The sequence below is a fragment of the Ailuropoda melanoleuca genome, chromosome 13 (genome assembly GCF_002007445.2).
Source record: "Ailuropoda melanoleuca isolate Jingjing chromosome 13, ASM200744v2, whole genome shotgun sequence".
NCBI lineage: Eukaryota > Metazoa > Chordata > Mammalia > Carnivora > Ursidae > Ailuropoda > Ailuropoda melanoleuca.
In genome coordinates, this window is record NC_048230.1 from 4,647,089 (window position 1) to 4,667,643 (window position 20,555).

Sequence of the window (20,555 nt, forward strand, 5' to 3'; positions counted from 1 at the left end):
AGATTATAGGATTGTGGGGAAACAGCGTCCAGGGCTTTTTCAGGAACTGTGCCATTTCATCTACGGGAGAAGCCATTGGCTTTGGCACTAGAAGAGAATCGGCTCTGCATTTAAAGATGCCAAATCATGCTTGATTCACAAGTTTGCTGCCTCATTTTGTGTATGTGTGTGAAACTTTTTCAGGATGTTGGCTTTTACTTTTTCTACCATGTGCTATCCCATGAGCATGAGAAATCTACCCTCAGTATGAGAAGTTAACAACTTGTTCCTTGTTTCCAGCTCCCCAACCCAACCCAGCCCACACAATCTAGACAGCCCAGACCATAGCCAAAGATGTAACAGTCATTTTAGGGTTAGGGAAAAATATACCACACAAATGTTTCCATCACTCTTCTGGTGACTTTGAGTTCACGTCTTAGTCTTTCCTATGTAGGTTTGAATTATTTAGGTGTGCAAATGATTTGCTGACCAAGATGTCTCTTGACAAAGGCGTCAGTGAAAGCTAATAGAGTACTCTATTTCCTAACTTGGGAAACTTAATTTGTATACGACAGAACACTTTTAGGAAACTTCTGTTTATTTTTTTTACCCTTGACACACTTTTCAGGGATGTGTGGTATAATTTATCATGATTGCAAATAAAAATTTTTATTATCATGTAAGCAGTCGTAACTCCAGTTGTACCTGTTACCTTCATGTTTTTAAAACTCTGTATACTAGGGGGCACCTGGCTGGCTCAGTTGGAAAGGATGAAACTCTTGATCTCAGGGTCGTGAGTTCGAGTCCTACGCTGATTATAGAGCTTACTTAAATAAATAAACTTTAGAAAAATTATTTAAAAGCTGTGTATAATAGATTTTGAAACCTAGTCAATTCAGTATTTTAGCAAATCTTCCACATTTGTTAACACCTCATGCCTCTACTTTCTATGGTTGATCTAAAGTTGGGTTTGGTTCTTCTATACATTCTTTGTTGTAGTTTCCTTTTTTTTTTTTTTTAAACTGTCGTTTTTCCCCTCATTAAATTAAGCACATTAAATTAAGCACCTTAAAGAACAGGGACTGTAGCTTATTCACTTTTTTGGTCTCTGGGTCTAATAGAGTTCCTGGTATAGGAATGCAATAATATATGATGATGTGAGTGAATGAATGAATGAATTGAATTTCCGAAGATATAGTGAATGGATTTTATACTTCCCTCTAGTTTCTGAAAGAGAAAGTGCAGCCAGCTAAAAAAACCCAATGAACTTTGCTGCATTGAAATCATAGTTGAAAGCGTTGCCTTTTTTTTTTTTTTTTTAACTTTCACATATGTTTTTTCAGACCTGCTGTTCTCTTTAAGACTAGTGGATAATAAGGTTATTTGTTTGTTTTAAATCAAAGTCTGGGTTCTGTCTCATGGGTGTTTGAATTCTGTAAAATGTCACATAGCAGGTCTTTATGGGAAATGCCCTTTAATACTTTCAGCTTCTGTTTGGGATAGATCATTGTTATGTTTTTGTTTTTGTTATTCAGTTCTGAAAACTGTTTGTTTTGATTGGAGTAACTAAAGTGTCAAAGGGACTTTTTTTGGTGTTTTGTTTGTTATAAATGTCATTTGGGAAATTTGCCAGAGTACTCAAGAAATACTGAAGTGTGATCAGACTAGTTGGATGTTACCTGAACTAGTTTTCAGTCTAGCTCATTGATCTTTTCCCTCCGCTTCTGAAAGGCAGTGTGCTTGTTTTCTATTTTAATATCTTTTACTGATTATAAAAATTAGACTTGTTCAACATAAAAAGTTTAAAAACTATAAAAATAATCCGTTAATTCCACTACTCAGCTGATCTACTAAAATTACAAAATTAATGCGTGTTGTTTATTTTTTGAAAGATCCAATAAAACAAATATTTAAAAAGTTCTCTCCTTTGTTCCACCTTAGCGCTCTTATCTTCTCAGTGATAACCACTATTGACAGATTAGTGTATATACTTCCAGCTATTTTCATGGACCTACAGACATATATAATACTCATGTGCTTTAAAACAGATGTGATTAGGGACGCGTGAGTGGCTCATTTGGTTGGGCGTCTGCCTTCGGCTCAGATCGTGATCCCAGGGTCCTGTGATCAAGTCTTGTATCAGACTCCCTGCTCGTCAGGGAGCCTGCTTCTCTTTCTGCCTGCTGCTCTCCCTGCTTGTGCTCTCTCTCTGACAAATAAATAACATCTTTAAAAAAAAAAATAGATGTGATTATTTTATAATACAATCTGAAACTTGATATTTTAGAGCTTTTTATTGAGACAAAATATGCAGTATAGAAAAGGGCACATAAGTGTACAGCTCTGTGAATTTTCACAAATTGATACCTACGTAACTAGTTCCCAGATCAAGAAACACTACCAGCCCTCTTGAAGCCCCTCCTATCAATTTGGCCATGATACTGTTGAAGCACAGAGTGGATAAGTACTTAGTAATGGCAGAGTTAGAATTTGATTGTTTTATCATGAAAATGAATGAAGAGAATTATTAATGATTTCAACTTTAGTAGCTGTTATGAGAACTTGGGTCATTTAGGTGGTTTGGACCATTCCTTTGCTATAAAGTTTACTGATCCTAATATATATTGAGGACTTCACTGTGTGTGCCTTATTGTGCATAATTGGGAAGGGAGAAGATACAAAGGCAAATATACAAGTTCTGAGTTACAGTCTAAATTAGGAAGACAAATCACATATTAGACAACAGAATAAGTATTAAATTGTGTAGTAGTGATTCAGAAAAGGAATCATTGTTGACAGCATCAAAGAAGGCTCCACATAGGAGGTGGAATTTGAGCTGGGCCTTGAATGGGTAGTATTTAAATGTCATGATTGTAATAGCACGAGTCATGGCATAAAAGTAGAAATGGATGAATATGATACACAGACAATAAGCAAGCAGATTAGTTTGTCTGGTGTGGGGAAAACATGCTGAGGAAAGGTAGGAAGTAAGTTTGGTAATATAGGATAGTGCTAGATTATGGTACATATAACAGCCATAGAGCGGAAACTTGGCTGGATGACATAGGTGTGAGAGAGCCACTGAGAGCTAGTGGATTTGGAGCCAAGAAGACTCAAATTCTAATATTGACTTTTCCATTTACCAGCTATGTGACCTAGAGAAGATCCTTCCACCTCTCTGGACCTGAGTTTCTTCATCTGTAAAAATGGAGAAAAATGTCTATTTCATAGATTTATTATGACAAAATAATAAATATAAATATATAGTTCTTGACATAGGACCTTGGACCTAGTAAATGTGCAATAAATTTAACTGTTTCTTTAGTTCTTTTTTTATTTTTATTTTTTAAAATTTATTTACTTGAGAGAGAGAGCACAGAGGGAGAAGCAGATCCCTGCTAAGCAGGGAGCCTGATGTGGGGCTCGATCCCAGGACTCCAGGATCACAACCCAAGCCAAAGGTAGACATTCAACCAGCTGAATACTCAAGCACCCCTCTTTCTGTAGTTCTTAAGAAGAAGAGCAAATGGTTGAAAGCAGTGGTATGTAGAATGAGGGAGACTAGAAAGAAGTTATAGTTACCCCATAGACATGTTAAGGGTCTCTGTTAAGGTAATGGTAACAAGATAGAGTACATTTGGGGGACATGAAAAGAATTTGGACTTGAATTCTTTTTTAGGAGGAAATGTTTTGGGCTTTTTCAATGATCTTTATTAAACGTTGTAATTCCTCTGTGAACTATATATACTTTGGCAAGGTAAATTTGACATTTTAATTTAGTTGAGGTATTTGAAACTCCCTAAGAGTTCCTCGTTTATATTTTAGAAGAGGATATTAGAAATTTTATCTGAATTATCCTTTTGCCAAGAACATCTGCGATAATAGTGGTGAGATTGGTATGTTTCTTTGTTTTTGATATCTTGGCAAATTAATCGGTGCATGCATGATCTTGGAACCATTTAAGTTTTAGTTTCTGGGTGCCTGGGTGACCCAGTCAGTTAAACGATGAAGCGCGTCTGCCTTCAGGTCATGATGTGGGGGTTGAGCCCTGTGTGAGTGGAGCCCACTTGTCCCTCTCCCCCTCCGCTCCCCGCCCCCCCCTCATATGCACTCCCTCTCTCAGATAAATAAATAAAAGCTTAAAAAAAAAAAGAAGAGCTGTCTTTAAAGGGGGCATGCCATACAGCTCCTTTTCCTTCTTACAAGAAGACTGAGGTTATAGATATGAAATGCTTTGAGCTCCACATAAGAAAGGGCTACTTAAATTGCAAGTTATTTGGTTGTCTTTTAAAAATTATAGTACTACTTGGGGGGAACTGAGGGGGATTGTAGAGTGTGATGTAGATACTTAACATTAGTTGCAAGAGCTCTGTGGACAAAAATGACAATATAGGTAATGGCTTGCCTTCCCTGATCCCCGTTGTATTTTACTTAAATGAGCCCCATGCACTGTTCTACCCGTACACTTAAGAAATTCTACAGTCTTTGGCATATTCCGTCCCAGCAGTGTTATGCCCCTAACGTTGGCATTAGTGATTGAAGTGTTGATGCAGCCTGCCAGTTATCTAGCCACCTGGCTGTTGCTAAGAGTTTTTCCCCAATATTTGGTATATGGCTTAAACAAGACTTAGATCTTTGCTTCCTGATTGTACTGAACGGAACCTGCTAAGGGAGTGGTTAGCTTGAATTTGGCTGTAGATGTTTTATATCCGAACTGGGTTCGAGCCAACTGTGTGTGTTTTGGGGTGTGTGTGTTTTTGCAGATTATTTGATATATTCCTTTTACCCCCACCAACTTCCAGATACATACCTTCCCAATATGCCCCCTCCCTTCTTAATTTCTGCATCACAGGAAGCAGGAGTTTCAGACAGGGTGGTTTGATGTGTGCAGGTGAATCTAATTGCAAACCTGTATCTATCCACGGTGTGAAGTTGATTAGTCTGAGAAAAGAAGGGCGAGGCAGAAAGGCCCCGAGAGCTGCTTTTTACTGTCGGGTGTCTTCTGGTGGCTATTGCTGGGGAAATCTGAGGTGCTGTAGGAGGTAGCGCCTGGATGGGGGTCGCTCCTAGCACCCAGGCAGAGAGAGTGGGCGGAGAAGCTGTAGATGGAGCATTGCATTACCTGGCCCAACTGTGGGATGCTTGGCTCCTGGCTTTGGGGTGGTAGCCAGGGGAGATGGGGGCAGCTCTAACAAAGAGGAGCCGCGCAGGGGCCGGGGCCGTGCGTAGCTGGCCTATCCCCGGCGGCTGACCTCCCGGTGGGCCTCCCCAGTTGGCTGCTTGGCGGGTCGCTCTGCTAGCTCCCTGGCTTGCCATTGGCTGTGCGGACGGGAGGGGGTTTGCAGAGGGCCGGGATGGAGTTGAGGGGGCGGGGCTGGCTTCCGGCAGTAAAGGGGAGCAAGCGGCTGCCGGCTGGGGGAGGGGGTGTCGGCGCACCGTGGAGTGCTGTGCTCTGAGAGCCTGGCGCTCGGAGCAGCCGCCTCCCCCTCCCCCTGCCAAGACCGCTCTAAGCCCCTTCTCATCCGCCCCCCCCCACCGCCGGGGCGGGCGAGGAGGGTTGAGCTGCTCCAAGCGGGCGGGGCGGAGCCCGGAGCCCCACTGAGCGCTGCGGAGCGAACCTCACCTCCTTTCCAGGGCTCAAGGTGTGTGTATGTGCTTTTTCTAATGCAACCCCGACTTCAGCCGACTTAACCTTGTGAGAAAAGGGGAAATGGAATGGGAAGTAAGAGCTCCACATCCCATCAGTTTATTTTGATTTTCTGGTTCTACCCTTCATTCTTCTTTCCCTCCCATCATCTCACCCCTGCAGCAGGGTAAGGAGATTCAGGACTCTTATCTTTTTTTTTAATGATATGTCGATGTCGCTCTCATATGTAGTAAAATGAACAGAGAAGAAAAGAGGAGCCCTTTCTTGTGTGGCATCTGATGCAGTAAGCCGCGGGGTGGGGGAGAGAAAAAAGAAAAGAAAAAGAAAAAAAGGTTAGGAGTGGGTTTTGGGAACTGTATTGCATCTGTGTCCATTAAGGCTCTCTTCATCATTTTCGTACTTGGGACTGCCTTAATCAGCAAAAACAATCTGAAAAGGAGGGAGGTGCTAGTGGAAAGAGGGAGCAGCCCCTGTCAAATGGTGGTTAAAAGAAATCCTGATAGTTGTTAGAGATTAACTCTGCTAAAGTCTCTTCCTGAGTACCTTGTCACCGGCTTTGTTTAGTATTCAGCCCTATTGGAGAAACCTAGCTAGAGCGAGCAAACTTACCTTGCTGTACTGAAACCTGGAAGTCTTGTCTATCTCTCCATAGGTGTATTTCTCATATCCATAGGTTCTCAGAGAGGTTAACTTCTGTCATGAAAAACCAGAAGCAAACTTTTAAAAATCCAGATGAATTTTGTTTAATTAGTTTATTTTTTAGTTTTCTCTCCGACCAAAACTTTATGAATTGGGTGGCTGTAGCATTACAATTTAAATTATGTTGATCTCTTCTGAGTTCTTTTGCTTCTACAACTTATGGATCCCTTCTTTCTGAAGGACACAAAGCTTCAGCCAAAATCAGGAACCTCTTTATAAGTTTTTAATTGAGAGGAAAGTTATCAGTTGAAGATAGAGAACCCAAATTTTATGATGTTAGAAACAAAGGGTTTGTGTGTGTCTGTTTGTCTTTCTGTGGTGAGTGGCAGTGTTCTTGATAAACTCGCTTAATTTTACTGGGTGTTTTCACCAAAGGTGTTTGGGCCAGATTTTTCTTAATGTTGATTAGTAAAGAGCTAGAATGCCAGACGGAATGAATATTAATTTTTGGCAGCACTTTGGTAAATATTAATTGAAATGATTGAGAGTTCATTCTGATAATCCAGGTTCAGTTTCCATAGTTTGTTCTAATTGGAGTTCAGTTTTGAAGACAGAATTGATATGCTGAAGCGGTCTTAACAGTTTAACTGGATCAGTGTTTTTCCTTTGCATTGATATATTTGGACCTCTAATAAAGGTCGTTTTTTTGTGAAGGCAAGTATTGTGAAGAAGAGTGGTAATAGGATAGAAAAATCAGGAGTCTATCTTTTTTAAATTTCAAGTACCCTTACTGGGGTGCCTGGCTGGCTCAGTCAGTAGAGCATGAAACTCTCCACGGTAGGGTCATGAGTCAAGCCCCTTTATTGGGCGTGGAGCCTACTTAAAAAAGAAGAAAAAACTTAAATTTAAAAAAAATCAAGTAGCCTTTCTACAGAATTGTACAAAAAAGTGGGCACCTGGCTGGCTTAGTTGGTAAAGTATGTGACTCCTGACCTCGGGGGTTGTAAATTCTAGCCCCACATTAAATGTAGAGATTACTTAAAAAAAAAAAAAAGTCTTTAAGAAAGAAAAAGAATTTGGGATATTTTGTTTTTTATACATTTATCCCTTACAACTCCGTAATCATGTTTAAATTCAAAGGCTAAGAGGATCTCCCAAATGATTTCTTACCTAACTTGTTACTGAGAATAAACTATTAAAAATCACTGATTGAAGCTTTGACAGCTAGCTGCTGTATAAAACAAAATGCACTTTGATGTCTAAGCTATAGCAAGCTGAGGAAGGAAGGGAGGGAGGAAGGAAGGAGAAAGAAAGAAAGAAAGAAAGCAAGCAAGCAAGCATGCAAGAAAGAAAATACTTGGAGGCCATATTAAAGCATGTATCACTTCAGCTTGCTTCTACTAGAAAATAAGTTGCTGTCCTATTTGGTATCCTCGATGGTTTTTTGTCTACCCATGGGGTAAGCAGTACAGCTTTGTAAAGTTATATTACAGTTTGTTCACTAAATTTTTTAATATATCTTTTTTTTTTTGCCTGATTTGTATAATCAGTATTTTGCATGGTACAGTGATTTCCCCAAAGAATTTTCCCCAGGAGAGAAAGGCTATGTATAGAACTAATCATAGGTGTATCTACACTGATCTCCAAATATCATTTAAAGGGAGATGGGACTCCTCAAATTTGGTCCTCTGCAAGGAAACAATTATATGAAACCATGACTTCCCATAATCTCTTAGGTTGAGGGGACATGGTGCTGCTGAAGTTAAAGCAGCTGATTTAATTTTCTTTAGCAATCTGTTTTTATCCATCCTGATTATTTTTGTGAGTCATAGCTTAGAATGTGTTAAGAAAAAGGGCCCTGTGTTCTCTCTAAAGGGAGACTCAAGCCCAATCCCCCATTCACATCAGAAGTATAAAATGATCCCCTTGAGAAGGTAAAGGGAAAGATTGGACCCTTGGCGTTGATTCTCCTAATAATCAGCTTGAGCGTTGTAAGGTTTGGAATTGGGAAAAGCTTGTTCAAGATGGGGAAATATTAGAGGCAAAAAGAACTGGGAATGCTGCTATGTGAGAGACTTATTTAGAGACAATGAATGCATTCATATGGAGATGTGATTGGTGGTAGTTTTAAGCTATTCAGCTTTGTCAGTCAGGTGTCTGAGACAGTATTTTGTGTGTGCTTAAACCCAACCCCCCTCCCCCAGGGGTTGACTCTTGGAAGCTGAATCTTTTGAGGAAGTTTGCTGTGAGTCTGAATCCAGAGGGTAGAGGACTTGGTGGGGTCTGTTATCTGCTCAGATAAAGACGTGGAATTGATTGCTGGTGAGTTACTGAACTCTTCCTAATGAATGGTTGCTAGGCAAAATGCATCTCAATCAGTTTAATCCTCAATAGTTTACAGGTCTGCTCTTGGTGAGGGCCAGAGCTGCCTTTCTAATGATACTGCCCTTTAGGAATCCTGTTGGATTTGCATATATGTTGCTCAGTGGCACACACACACACACACACACAAAAAAAAAAAGAAAAGAAAAAAAGAAAAATAAAGAAACAGAGTGACTTATGGATCTCACTTTATCCATCTAAGAGAATTTAGCTTTTGGTAACATTGGGTCAGCATTGTCTTTCTCCTGGATCAAGTGGTGAGTAGGGCTGCTCTTCAGTTGTAGGATACCATTGTATTTGATTATCTTTGGTTTTGTAACTGGTAAGGCAGTGAACTAACATTCATTTTGGAAACAGGCCAGTGATAACACTGCCCTTGGGCCTGGAAGGATGGAAAATAGGACAGAGTAAACAATTGAGGGCATAAATAATGAATCTTCCAACTGAGCCCTGGGAGAGTGAAGGAGATTATCCTCAGAGCTGTCCAATCTGGCAGCGAAAGGGGAAAAAGTCCACTGAATTAATTACCCTATGTTTGATACTGCAGTTATTATGGGATTGTTAGAGCTATTCAAAGCAGAGGTGCCTATTATTTTTTTATTTTATTTATTTATTAGAGAGAGAGTGCATGCACAAGCGGCGAGGGGGCAGAGGGAGATGTTGAAGCCGACTCCCCACTGAACAGGGAGCCTGACATGGGGCTCAATCCCAGGACCCCAGGATCATGACCCTAGCCGAAGGCAGATGCTTAACCAAGTGAGCCAGCCAGGCGCCCCCAGAGGTGCCTTTTAGATATTAACTTTTAACCCATTTTTTTGTTTTTTTGTTTTTTTTTAAACCACCGAAATTGCTCATCTTTTTGGAATCCAGGCTTTGCTCCTTCCCCCAACTTTGATCTATATGTTAGCATATGAATACTGGACAGTCCTTTTCTTTGGCCAGATCTTAGAATTTTACTTACTGGGAGGTTTCATTAGCTGTAAATACATGTGGTGATAGAAGAAAATGGAGAAAGTCTGTATCTGGTTTAAAGAAATTCTTTAATTTCTTTAGTACATATTATATGTATCTTTACTACATATTATACTTTGAAATTAAATGTGGAATTGTAGGGTGGAATTATATAACAACTCACAAAAGGTTAAGACAAGAGTTTCTTCATTTTCGGTATGGACATAAACATTTTTACTTTTAGATTAGTTTCATTCAGTGAGTGAAATAAGCAGTCTCAGTGTTCTCAGCATTTCTCTGAAGTAAAAATAATGCCCTGAGAATTCTAAATAACGTAATGATTTGGTAGTGAAGCCAGACCCAGAGCCAACCAAGGCCTCTGAATTCTTCCCTTTGAATTTCTAATACATTTGTTATTTTTTTTTAAAGTAAGCTCTGTGCTGAAGGTGGGGCTTGAACTTACCACTCTGAGATCAAGAGTCACGTGTTCTACTGACTGAGCCAACCAGGTGTCCAGAATTTTTAATATATTTAATTCTTTTCCCCAAGAACTCCTTTCAGGATCCTTATTTGAAAGGACTTGAAATTTTCCTGTTTCTACCATGAGAGGCTGTTTTTATTTCTCTAGATGTGAAGGAAATCCAAAGACCAAGATGCCATTATCAATCAAGAGAAGGAGGAAGGTTCAGGATGAGGTCTTGAAGGAGTAAAAGACTGAGCTGTAAAGGCAAGGCCAAATTGAAGTTTTATGATATTTGATGCTGATGGATCTCAGGGAGGGAGCATTGGGCCTAGTAGATCAAATTCAGTCATGGACTGAGTTTGTTACATTTCAACCTAGCTGAAAAGGGCAGAGACATCTTTACAACACATGGGTAGAACTCTAGTTAAGGATTCATTCCTGGGGCGCCTGGGTGGCACAGCGGTTAAGCGTCTGCCTTCGGCTCAGGGCGTGATCCCGGCGTTATGGGATCGAGCCCCCATGTCAGGCTCCTCTGCTATGAGCCTGCTTCTTCCTCTCCCACTCCCCCTGCTTGTGTTCCCTCTCTCGCTGGCTGTCTCTATCTCTGTCGAATAAATAAACAAAATCTTTAAAAAAAAAAAAAGGATTCATTCCTGATCAAAGAATACAGTCAGTTCTTGATTCTTCATATTCATGCAGAAGGGCAAACAGACAAAGTACAGATAGGTAAAATCCGAAGATATTCCTAGGAGTTGCTTTAATAAGTTGCTCTACTTTTTAACTGGGATTTTCTAGCTGAACAAACTAATCAGAGATTTGTTTTCTTTCTCTGGTCGTTCAAGAGACCAGTAAGTAAAATACCCACAAACCTGAATTAAACTTAGTTTTTTTGATCATTGAAAGTAGTATATAACTCATTACTGGACCTAGGAAAGTTTAGCTCAGTTTAGTATCCTTGAGATTGTTTATTTAATTTTTTAAGACTTTGACCCTTGTTATCTAATTATACTGAGATCCTGTGGAGAATTGAGATCTTCCAAGTAGATCTTAGATAAACTAGCTTTTGGTACTAGCATGTCTTCTTTGTTGGCATCTTCTAGCCCCACAGTATTGGCCAATCATTCATCATATGTGGGCAAGCCATAGATAACCAAACCAAAGAAGTGTTACCAAAGCAAACCCCTCCTCTTAACACTGGGACGGTTTATACTCTGATGATGAGAACTGTTGGCCAAAATAAAATCCATTTAGAAGTCACATGTCAGGTTGTGATTAAAGTAGTACTATTTATAAATTTCAAAGCTGAGGATTTCTTTAAATGCTATTTTGTGGGAAAATGTTTGTTTCTTTCTCTCTGTCTCTCTCTCAGATCAACTGATTACAGCAGATTTAAAAGGCAAGGTTTCCATGACCAATCACTAATTCCATGCACTCAGCAAAGTGGTTTTGAAGATCGGTTGCTGCTCAGAGTGAAAATCAGATTTTATGCCACTTGGAGAATTGAAGGGATTTCCACACTATCGCTATTGCTTCAGAGGAGAAGCATAAGTATTGTTAGTCATAGCTTAAGTTTCTTCTTTCCTTCCAGAAGCTAAAGTATTTTTTCCATTGGCAGTTCACTTATCACTTACTATGTAAAGGATAGAACTTAATCTATTTTAAAAGGACAGAGGTATCAAGACCATGAGAAGTTAAAGACAGCTCATCCCAGATCACAGTATATCAATGGAAAAGACACATTTCCTGAGTTCCTGAATGGACTGTCTGTATTACACAGCTATTCAGCTGGGAGTGGATGTACTATTGTGAAGACATGAATTTTGTAGCTGTGAAGGAACTGATTTAGCTTTTGCTTATCTTATTCTCCCAGAACCGTTTTCATTCAGCAGAAAGTGGGACCAGTGGATTAATGAAGAGTCCATATCTTGGTTTTAACCTGTCCTGCTAGGTGTTACTGTGCATTCACTAAAGTGCTTTCAAAGGATTTTAGTACTTAGGTTTCATTCAATCCCTGTGAGGTTATGGTGCAGTTGGAGTGTGATAGTGTGTTAGAACATTTCTGCAGAAAGACAAAAGGAACCTTTCCTTTTAAGAAAAGCTCTTCACCTATTTCCATAGTCCATGGCAAAATTAAGTTGGAACAAGTTGCTTTTTTAGCAGGCTGTATTTTAATTTTTGCCTCTTCTCCCAGCTAAACAAATGTCCCGACTGAAATGTATCATTCTTATCATTCATAGTACGTTTTGGGGAGATTGTTCCAAGTGCCCTTGGAAGTGAGAAGCTGATGCCACTTAAGCCTACACGCCAATTCTGTAACTCTCTGAAATTCTGTTTCCACCAACTGCCTCCATCCCCCCATCTGTCCACATCTGCTCGTCTCTCAGCTTCCCACGACTAGTTAAGAAAGTACCGTTGCTCAACCAGGGAAATGCTAGTCTTTATCAAAGTCAGATTTGTGTGTGTGCGCGTGCACGTGCAGGCTTGCACTATTTGTTGCATTATTGTTTGAAGAGTATTTCTGCGTTACAGAAATCAGATTCCGCACTTCTAAACAAGTTGATAAGTTGCTTTTTATTAGAAGTGCAAGTGTCTAAGAGTTAAACTTGAAACGAGGGAGGGGACAACTATATTGGTTTTAGTTTAATCGCTTTAAAAACTCTGTTCTGTTGGGACGTCTGGGTGGCTCAGCCGGTTAAGCGTCTGCCTTCGGCTCAAGTCATGACCCTAGTGTCCTGGGATCGAGTTCTGATCGGGCTCCCTGCTTGGTAGGGAGCCTACTTCCCCCTCTCCCCCTGTCTGCTGCTCCCCCTGCTTGTGCGTGTGTGTGTGCGCGCTCTTTCTCTCTGACAAATAATAAATAAAATCTTTTTAAAAATCTGTTATGTAATTAAAAGCTGTACTACTGTCTTGCAATGAAACTAGTAGATAAGGCATGGAGAATTACAGTTTCTCAGTGATGAGGACCACTCTAACTATGCTATTTAAAATTGCCATCTCATCCAGTACGCCTCATCTCCTTACGCTGCTTTTCTTTCCATAGCATTTATTACCTTCTAGGAGTCTGTTTAATTTACCTACTCATTGAATTTGTCTCCCACTCTACTCCGTGTAAAAATGGAAGCATGATTTTTGTTTGTTTTTTCTTTTCCAAGCCCCTCACTCCTGGAGCAGTGTTTTGCTACATAGTACGTTCTCAGTAAATATTGGTGTGAATTAATTGGAGAGGTGCTCTTTAATAGATACCTAGGGATTAGAGTTGGAGTATATGGGTAGAGATTATTGTACTGGAGCTAGTACTAAATTAGGGATCACATTTCTTTCTTTCTTTCTTTTTTTTTTTTAAGATTTTATTTATTTATGTGACAGAGAGACAGCCAGTGAGAGAGGGAACACGGCAGGGGGAGTGGGAGAGGCAGAAAGCCCGATGTGGGACTCGATCCCGGAACGCCGGGATCACGCCCTGAGCTAAAGACGCTTAACGACTGCGCTACCCAGGCGCCCCAGGGATCACATTTCTTGACTAGCTTGAGGGAAAGAATATGTGGGGGAAAAAAACCTCAAGGAATTGGGGTTAATTAGCCCAGATTAGGGAAATGACAGATATTTTATAGTATGCAAATATAAAGGAACCTTATGTAAAGATAGGTAACTAGCTCTTACTCACCTTGAAGAGGACAAACGAATAGGCTGAAGCTCCTGAACAATGAATATAAGACATGCAGAAGAATTTCCTGACTTTAAACAGGTGGCCAAAGAAGGATGGTTTCTCTGAACTGATTTTCAGCTGTGGCACCATGTTGCACGCAGTGGTGAGAACGGAAAGAGAGCCAGGGGTCAGAAAACCTGGTTGTAGTCTAGGCACTTTCGAGCTTTTCCTAGTTTATCTCTGAAAATGGGACTAATGATCCTTGCATAAACTATCTCATAGGGCATTTGAGAAAATCAAGTGAGAGAATTCATGCGAAAGCACTTTGAAAATTATGAACCTTTGTACAAAAGTAAGCAGTCACTAATGGCTGTATAAAATCACCTTTGTTAGTGATTTAGAGTCATGGAATCTGGAAATTGGTTTAATGATTGATCATCTAGTTCAAATTCTTAGTTCCTGAAAATAAATTTTCCGCCATTTTTTTTTTTAATGACCCTGAGATCAATACCTGAGCTGAAATCAAGGGGCAGATGCTTAACCGACTAAACCACCCAGTCGCCCCTCTTTTCCATCATTCTTAAGGAGTAGTTACAGCTTTTGCTTCAGCATTTCTAGTACTGCGCCACTGTTGAATAAGCTCATTGTTGTTTATGTTCATCTAAAATTGCCTTTCTTCAGACTTTACGAACCTATTTTTGAGCTCAGAAATTAATCTAGCCCCTCCTTTGTGTGACGGCCCTCATGGCGCTCTTGTTTACGATCTTATCATCTCTTGCCTCGAAATCACTGCAGCCACTTAACTGATTTCTGCTGTCTCCTATTTGTCTTTCACATTTTCAGCAGATTGATTTAAAATAGACATCTCATCATGTTACTCTCCTTGAAACCTATCCCTATCTCCCCATGGCTTCAGATAAAGTCTGACATTAGCCCATAATAGTTATAACTACCGTCGTTGAGCATAGACACTGTACTAAGCGCTTTATGAATATCTTATTTAATCATCACAGTTATTCTGTAAGCTGTCGACTACTTTTATACTGCTTTAATGGTAAGAATATTGAGCTGTGACTCCAACTCAGCTTTGTTCTTTTTTTAAGATTTTATTTATTTTAGAGAGCAAGAGCCAGCACAAGTGGGAGAGGGAGAGAGAGAGAAAGAGAAAGAATCTCAAGCAGACTCCACGCCTCATGAGCATGAAGCCCAACGCAGGGTTCAGTCCCAGGACCCTTAGATCACTTGACCTGAGCCCAAACCAAGAGTTGGCCGCTTAACCAATTTTGCGACCCAGGTGCCCCAACCCGGCTTTATTCATAATCTGCTGTTCTGTCCCCCTAGTATGAAATATAATGCTCTTCATAATTTGGCACATACATCCAGCACCCAGCTCTTCATACCGTACCATTTGTGGTTTCCCAGACATGCATTTAGTTATGCTCGTTTTCTAGCATAGTTGTGCATGCCTTTTCATTGTGCTAGTTTTCTCTGCCTAGAGTAGCTTAGGCACCAGACCTTCTAAGTCTGGTAAATTCTTGCTTGGCTTTCAGTGGCCCATATTGTTGTTCTCCCTTCTTTCTCACCATTCCTTGGAAGTATCTGTTTCGTTATTTTGATTTTCAGACAACTTTATCCACTTTTTTTTTTTTTAAAGATTTTATTTATTTATTTGACAGAGATAGAGACAGCCAGCGAGAGAGGGAACACAAGCAGGGGGAGTGGGAGAGGAAGAAGCAGGCTCATAGCAGAGGAGCCTGATGTGGGGCTCGATCCCAGGACTCCGGGATCACACCCTGAGCCGAAGGCAGACGCTTAACCACTGTGCCACCCAGGCGCCCCCTATCCACTTTTTTTTTTTTAAAGATTTTATTTATTTATTTGTCAGAGAGAGCAAGAGAGCCCAAGCAGGGGGAGCAGTGGAAGGAGAGGGAGAGACAGGCTCCCCACTGAGCAGGGAGCCTTATGCGGGGCTTGGTTCCAGGACCCTGGGATCATGACCTGAGCCAAAGGCAGACGCTTAATCATCTGAGCCACCCAGTGCCCCACTTTTTTTTTTCTTATTGAAGTATAATTGACTTATAGCATTGTATCAGTTTAAGGTGTACAACATAATGATTTGATATTGCATATTACTGTGAAATGTTCACCACAGTAATCACGTTTCTCACCAGGGATTTTGTCTGCCGTATTTGTATTCCCAGTGCATAGTACTACCACAGTGCCTGCTGCATCACAGTGGCTCAGGGAGTGAATGAATGAAGGATGTTCCTACTAAGTGTTCTCTTTTTCAGGTTAAACTCTTTTTCCATTTACTATACATAGGCAGTTTCTAGATCCCTCTCTGTTTATTACATCTTGGCTGAGCTATTCCTAGGCTTTCCTCTATTTCCATCAGAAAGTGTATTTTAATGACTGCAGGAAGTAAACTGCAACCTTCCAAAATAACTTTTAACGAAAAATGTACCAAATGAACACGTTGTCCAGCTGCTGCTTTGGGAAAGGTTCTGATTAGATTAATTTCTAGCCACCTCCTTGCCAGAATAGAGCCCAAATAAAATAAGAAAAATAAGCAGATAAGAGGCACCTGGCTGTTGAGTTGGTAGAACATGCGGCTCTCGATCTCCGGGTTGTGAGTTTGAGCCCCATGTTGGGTGTAGAGATTACTTAAAAATTAAAAAAAAAAAAAAAAAAAAAAACAGAGAAAAAAGAAGCAGAGGTGAGCACTTTGTACCTGATTTTCTCTTTTACTTTCTGTCTCCTCAGCAGGGTCATCCACTTTATAAGTCACTTTTGATATAAAGACCACAGTTTTCCCCTTTCTATAAAACAGAATGGTTTCCTGAGACTCCACAGTACCCTTAGGGGAGTCTTAGTCTTGGGCTGTCACGCAGTTGAAGAGCAGAGAGTCTGGTACTGAATTCCAGGGGAAAGGGTGCAGCTCTTAGCCAGAATTGAAGGCAAATGAGTCAGGGGAGCAGGAATCTATCAGCTCCAAAGTCTATTCAGAAGTGCATTGAAGCAGATCAGCATTGCCATTCGCCTGTCTAAAAAAATGAGATTACACAGGATTCTCTTACAAGAAGGTAGCTTACTAGTGTAATAGCAGCTCCTGGCCTTGTATAAGCCTCTTCTCAGTGCTGCACGTCAGTGTCACGTCGAGTGCATAGTACTTGGGTGTAGAGCTCAGGCCACAGTGCCTCACTTAGGGTGCTTAGGGGAAATTTACCAGTTCTCAGCAACTCTCAGCCTTAATGGACTTGGTTATTGTTAAAATTCATCTTTATCAAAGGAAGCACTGGTTAATGATTTTTCTCCTGCCTCAACATGCTGGGCATTAGCTGGAATTGCTGAGTGATTTGCAGTGGGGAAACCATGAGAGCAATTTCTCGTTTGTCCACAAATTATCATTAGCAGTTTCATTTGCAGATTGAAGAAGCAGGAGGAGTGGGCTGTTTGCCAGTTGCAGCTTCCCTCCGATTAGGGCGTTAGTTCAATTATGTCCAATTAACTTTTATTGCAGATAGTGGTGATAATTACTTGCAAGTCAGTTTTTTGGCTGCAGTTATCCCAAGGCTGAAGTATGAACTTGATGGATTTTAATAACCAGGATGACACATTTTACTCCCTCCCTCCACTGTAGTTATTTCTTTTTCCAGACTTCTTTTAGGCAGGAGATCAAAGCATTGTAAAAATTCATCTCACAATTAAAACGTATTGTCCTTCTTTCGAAGAGCTGTGTAGGCATATTTTAGAAGAATCTATTAGGAGCAGCCTTAATGGCATTTTATATTCTGAGATCATACCCTTGAGTTCATTGCTGCTTATTGTAAGAGAATAGACTGAGGTGGAACTCAATGTCATTCACAGCAATATGTGCTTATTGTAAGGTTATAGTAATTGGCAAGGTGCAGTCTAGTCTTCTGCTTGCATGTGAAATTCTCTTTGAAGTGCAAAAGTAAAGTTTTGTTCGGGGCACTTTTATAGATTTTTTTCTAAGTTTTATTTATTTGAGGGGCGCCTGGGTGGCTCAGTCATTCAGCGTCTGCCTTCGGCTCAGGGCGTGATCCCAGAGTCCTGGGATTGAGCCCCACATCAGGCTCCTCTGCTGGGAGCCTGCTTCTTCCTCTCCCACTCCCCCTGCTTGTGTTCCTTTGCTCACTGGCTGTTTCTCTCTCTGTGTCAAATAAATAAATAAGATCTTTAAAAAAAAAAAAAGATTTATTTATTTGAGAGAGAGAGGCGTGCACAAGTGGGAGGAGGGGCAATGGGAAAGGGAGAGAGAGAATCTCAAGCAGACCCTGTGCTGAGTGTAGAGCCTTACTCGGGGTTCAGTCCCACGACCCCAAGATCATGGCCTGAGCCGAAATTCAGAGTCGGCTGCTTAACCTGCTGAGCCACCCAGGTGCCCTTATTTGGGGCATTTACTTATTTATTTACTTATTTATTTGAGAGAGAGAGAGCATGAGCAGGGGAAGGGGCAGAGAGATAAGCAGACTCCCCACTGAGTGGGGAGCAGGACATGGGGCTCAATCCCAGGACCGTGAGATCATGACCTGAGCCAGAGTCAGATGCATAACTGACTGAGGCACCCAGGCACCCCTGCTTGATGTACTTTTAAAATCAGTAGCCCACTAAGGACACATTTCGTTAGCATATAGGAATTTTAGTATGTTTTTAAAAAAAAATTTTTTTTTACTATTACAAAAGTTTATTTAACAAAATAGTCCAATATGAAAATGCACAAGACTTGATTTTTGTATTGTAGTAAAACAGGTGCTATGGAGAGGAGGGGACATGTGGAAGCAGCTGATTTCTTCTGGTGAACACACCCGTTGGTTTTGTTTGTTTGTTTGTTTGTTTTTTAAAGATTTTATTTATTCACTTGACAGAGCACAAGCAGGCGGAGTGGCAAGCAGAGGGTGAGAAAGAAGCAGGCTCCCTGCTGGGAAAGGAGCCCAATGCAGGGCTCAGTCCCAGGACGCTGGGATCATGACCCAAGCCGAAGGCAGCCTCTCAAATGACTGAGCCACCCAGGCGCCCCTAACACACCCGTTATTTATGCTTGTTCCAAGTCTTCTAACTTGATGGTATTATTTCCTGGTATTATTTCCTCCAGTTACCACCATTCCCGTATTGTTCTGTTGCTCACTAGTTGCCATCTCTGTACATTCATCTATCACAAGATTCATAAAGGGATTGAACTCTTGTAATATTCCTTGGATATGTCTGCCACCATTTAATTTCAGTGATAATTTCTTGTCCATAAATTTTTTCTACTTGGGAGGGTGAGCTTTGCTCTTGATGTCTACTCAGTGAGCTCAAAGATGCCTCCCTAAATTTTTTTTTTTATTTTAGCTGTTATTTTAATAAAAAGTTGCATAATACCTTTGGAAACATCCTTGCTGGGTGGAGAGAGAGAGACAGAAGGAATAGTTTGTCTTTCTCTGAAGATGACAAGGTCTCTTTGCTATTTTTTTTAAACTTTCCCTTCATTACTGTTTGATGGTAACCCTGAAAAGTAAATGGTCTTATAAGGAAAATCTTACCTCCTTAACATGCAAAAGACTAAAGTCGATTCCAAACTGGGACTGGACTGTTCCTAGATCTTCAGGTTTCTTTCATTTCGGATGTCCTTGCTCACCTTAGTGTCCTTTGTTGCTAGGCTTTCTTCTCAAGGGCTCATCAGTCTCCTTAGATACTTCATGGATGTGGCTGCATAAAAATTTTGTTGAGCATAAGTGCCCAAGGAGTATGGCAATGCATTTTAAGAGCTTGCTTTTCTTAGTGTATGTGTGAAGTAAAGGAAGAAAGTTCATGGCTGCTTGGAGAAGAGCCATAATACAGTTGTTTCTCCTTCAAAGCTTCCCTGATGACAGTAAAAAGGAAAGAAGAGGAAAGGGTGATTGATAAACATCATCCTTGCACAACTTCAGAGCTTTTCATTGATTGTTACTGAAAACCTTTCTGCTGTAGAATAACTGAGACTCTGCCTGCCAGCTGCTATTGGTGTGAAAGTGGAGAAGCTAGTTATAGTGGGGACTTTTCAGGAAGTCTGGAGATAAAGTTTATGATGTCATTTGAAACTTTTTGTATAGTGGGAGGAAAGGGTGTCAAAACTCTGTTCCACTCTGGAAGATACAACAAGGATTTCACTTCTGATGAGGTTCAGTATGTGTGGATGTGTGCTTAGAAGGAAAGGCCTTGCAAAACTCTTATTGAAACATGAACATGAACTTGATGGAAATGCTAGTGAATGTCAGGCCTGAAAAAGGAGGGTTATTAATAGGGCCCCTTCAAGGTAGACATTTCTTTTGGAAGCATTCCAAAAGTAAAATTCTCCATCTTTAACTAAGAGGATTGCATTGAATGCAACACAGTGGAAGTATTGCCAGAAAAGAGTGGAGGTTGGGAGAGAATTTGAAGTATAGGCACCAGAGAAAATGTTATTGAGGTTAAGTGTTGAAAAGAAATTAGAAGTTGATGAGGCAGAAAGATACAGGAGACCTATTCCAGATAGCAAGAACCCCGAATGTCAGCACTCACCAATGTAGAGGCAAGTTACCTGCATTAAGATGAAATAATAATGGTTACCAACAGACCATTCTTTCCAACGCCTCTTCATGATCTCCAGCCCCCACCCCCTTTGCAGACTTCAACACTGCTGCCTTTTTTATTTTTTAATTTTTGTTATTTTTTGGAAATGAAAGCAGAGTTTATTGAAGATGTAGGGAGAGCAGATACAGATGGAATGTCTAGGAGATTTGGAAAGGAAAAAAGGAGCATGAGTTTCCTTTTCTGTGTATTTTTGTTTTGTTTTTTAAAATAAAATGTCCAGGGGCGCCTGGGTG

At 40.6% G+C, this 20,555-nt stretch overlaps 1 protein-coding gene across 4 annotated transcripts in view; it reads left to right on the forward strand.

Annotated features, from left to right (window-relative positions):
- Window positions 1-20,555, forward strand: part of FAM222B (family with sequence similarity 222 member B) — a 75,184-nt gene that overhangs the window by 26,360 nt on the left and 28,269 nt on the right. The window contains exon 1 of one of the 4 annotated variants that reach the window (XM_002912315.4): window positions 4,141-5,621. The exons of the other annotated variants lie outside the window; for them this stretch is intronic. The gene's annotated coding sequence lies outside the window, so the exon portion shown is untranslated. Of the gene's footprint in view, window positions 1-4,140; window positions 5,622-20,555 lie in introns of those variants that run through there. 4 annotated transcript variants of the gene reach the window in all.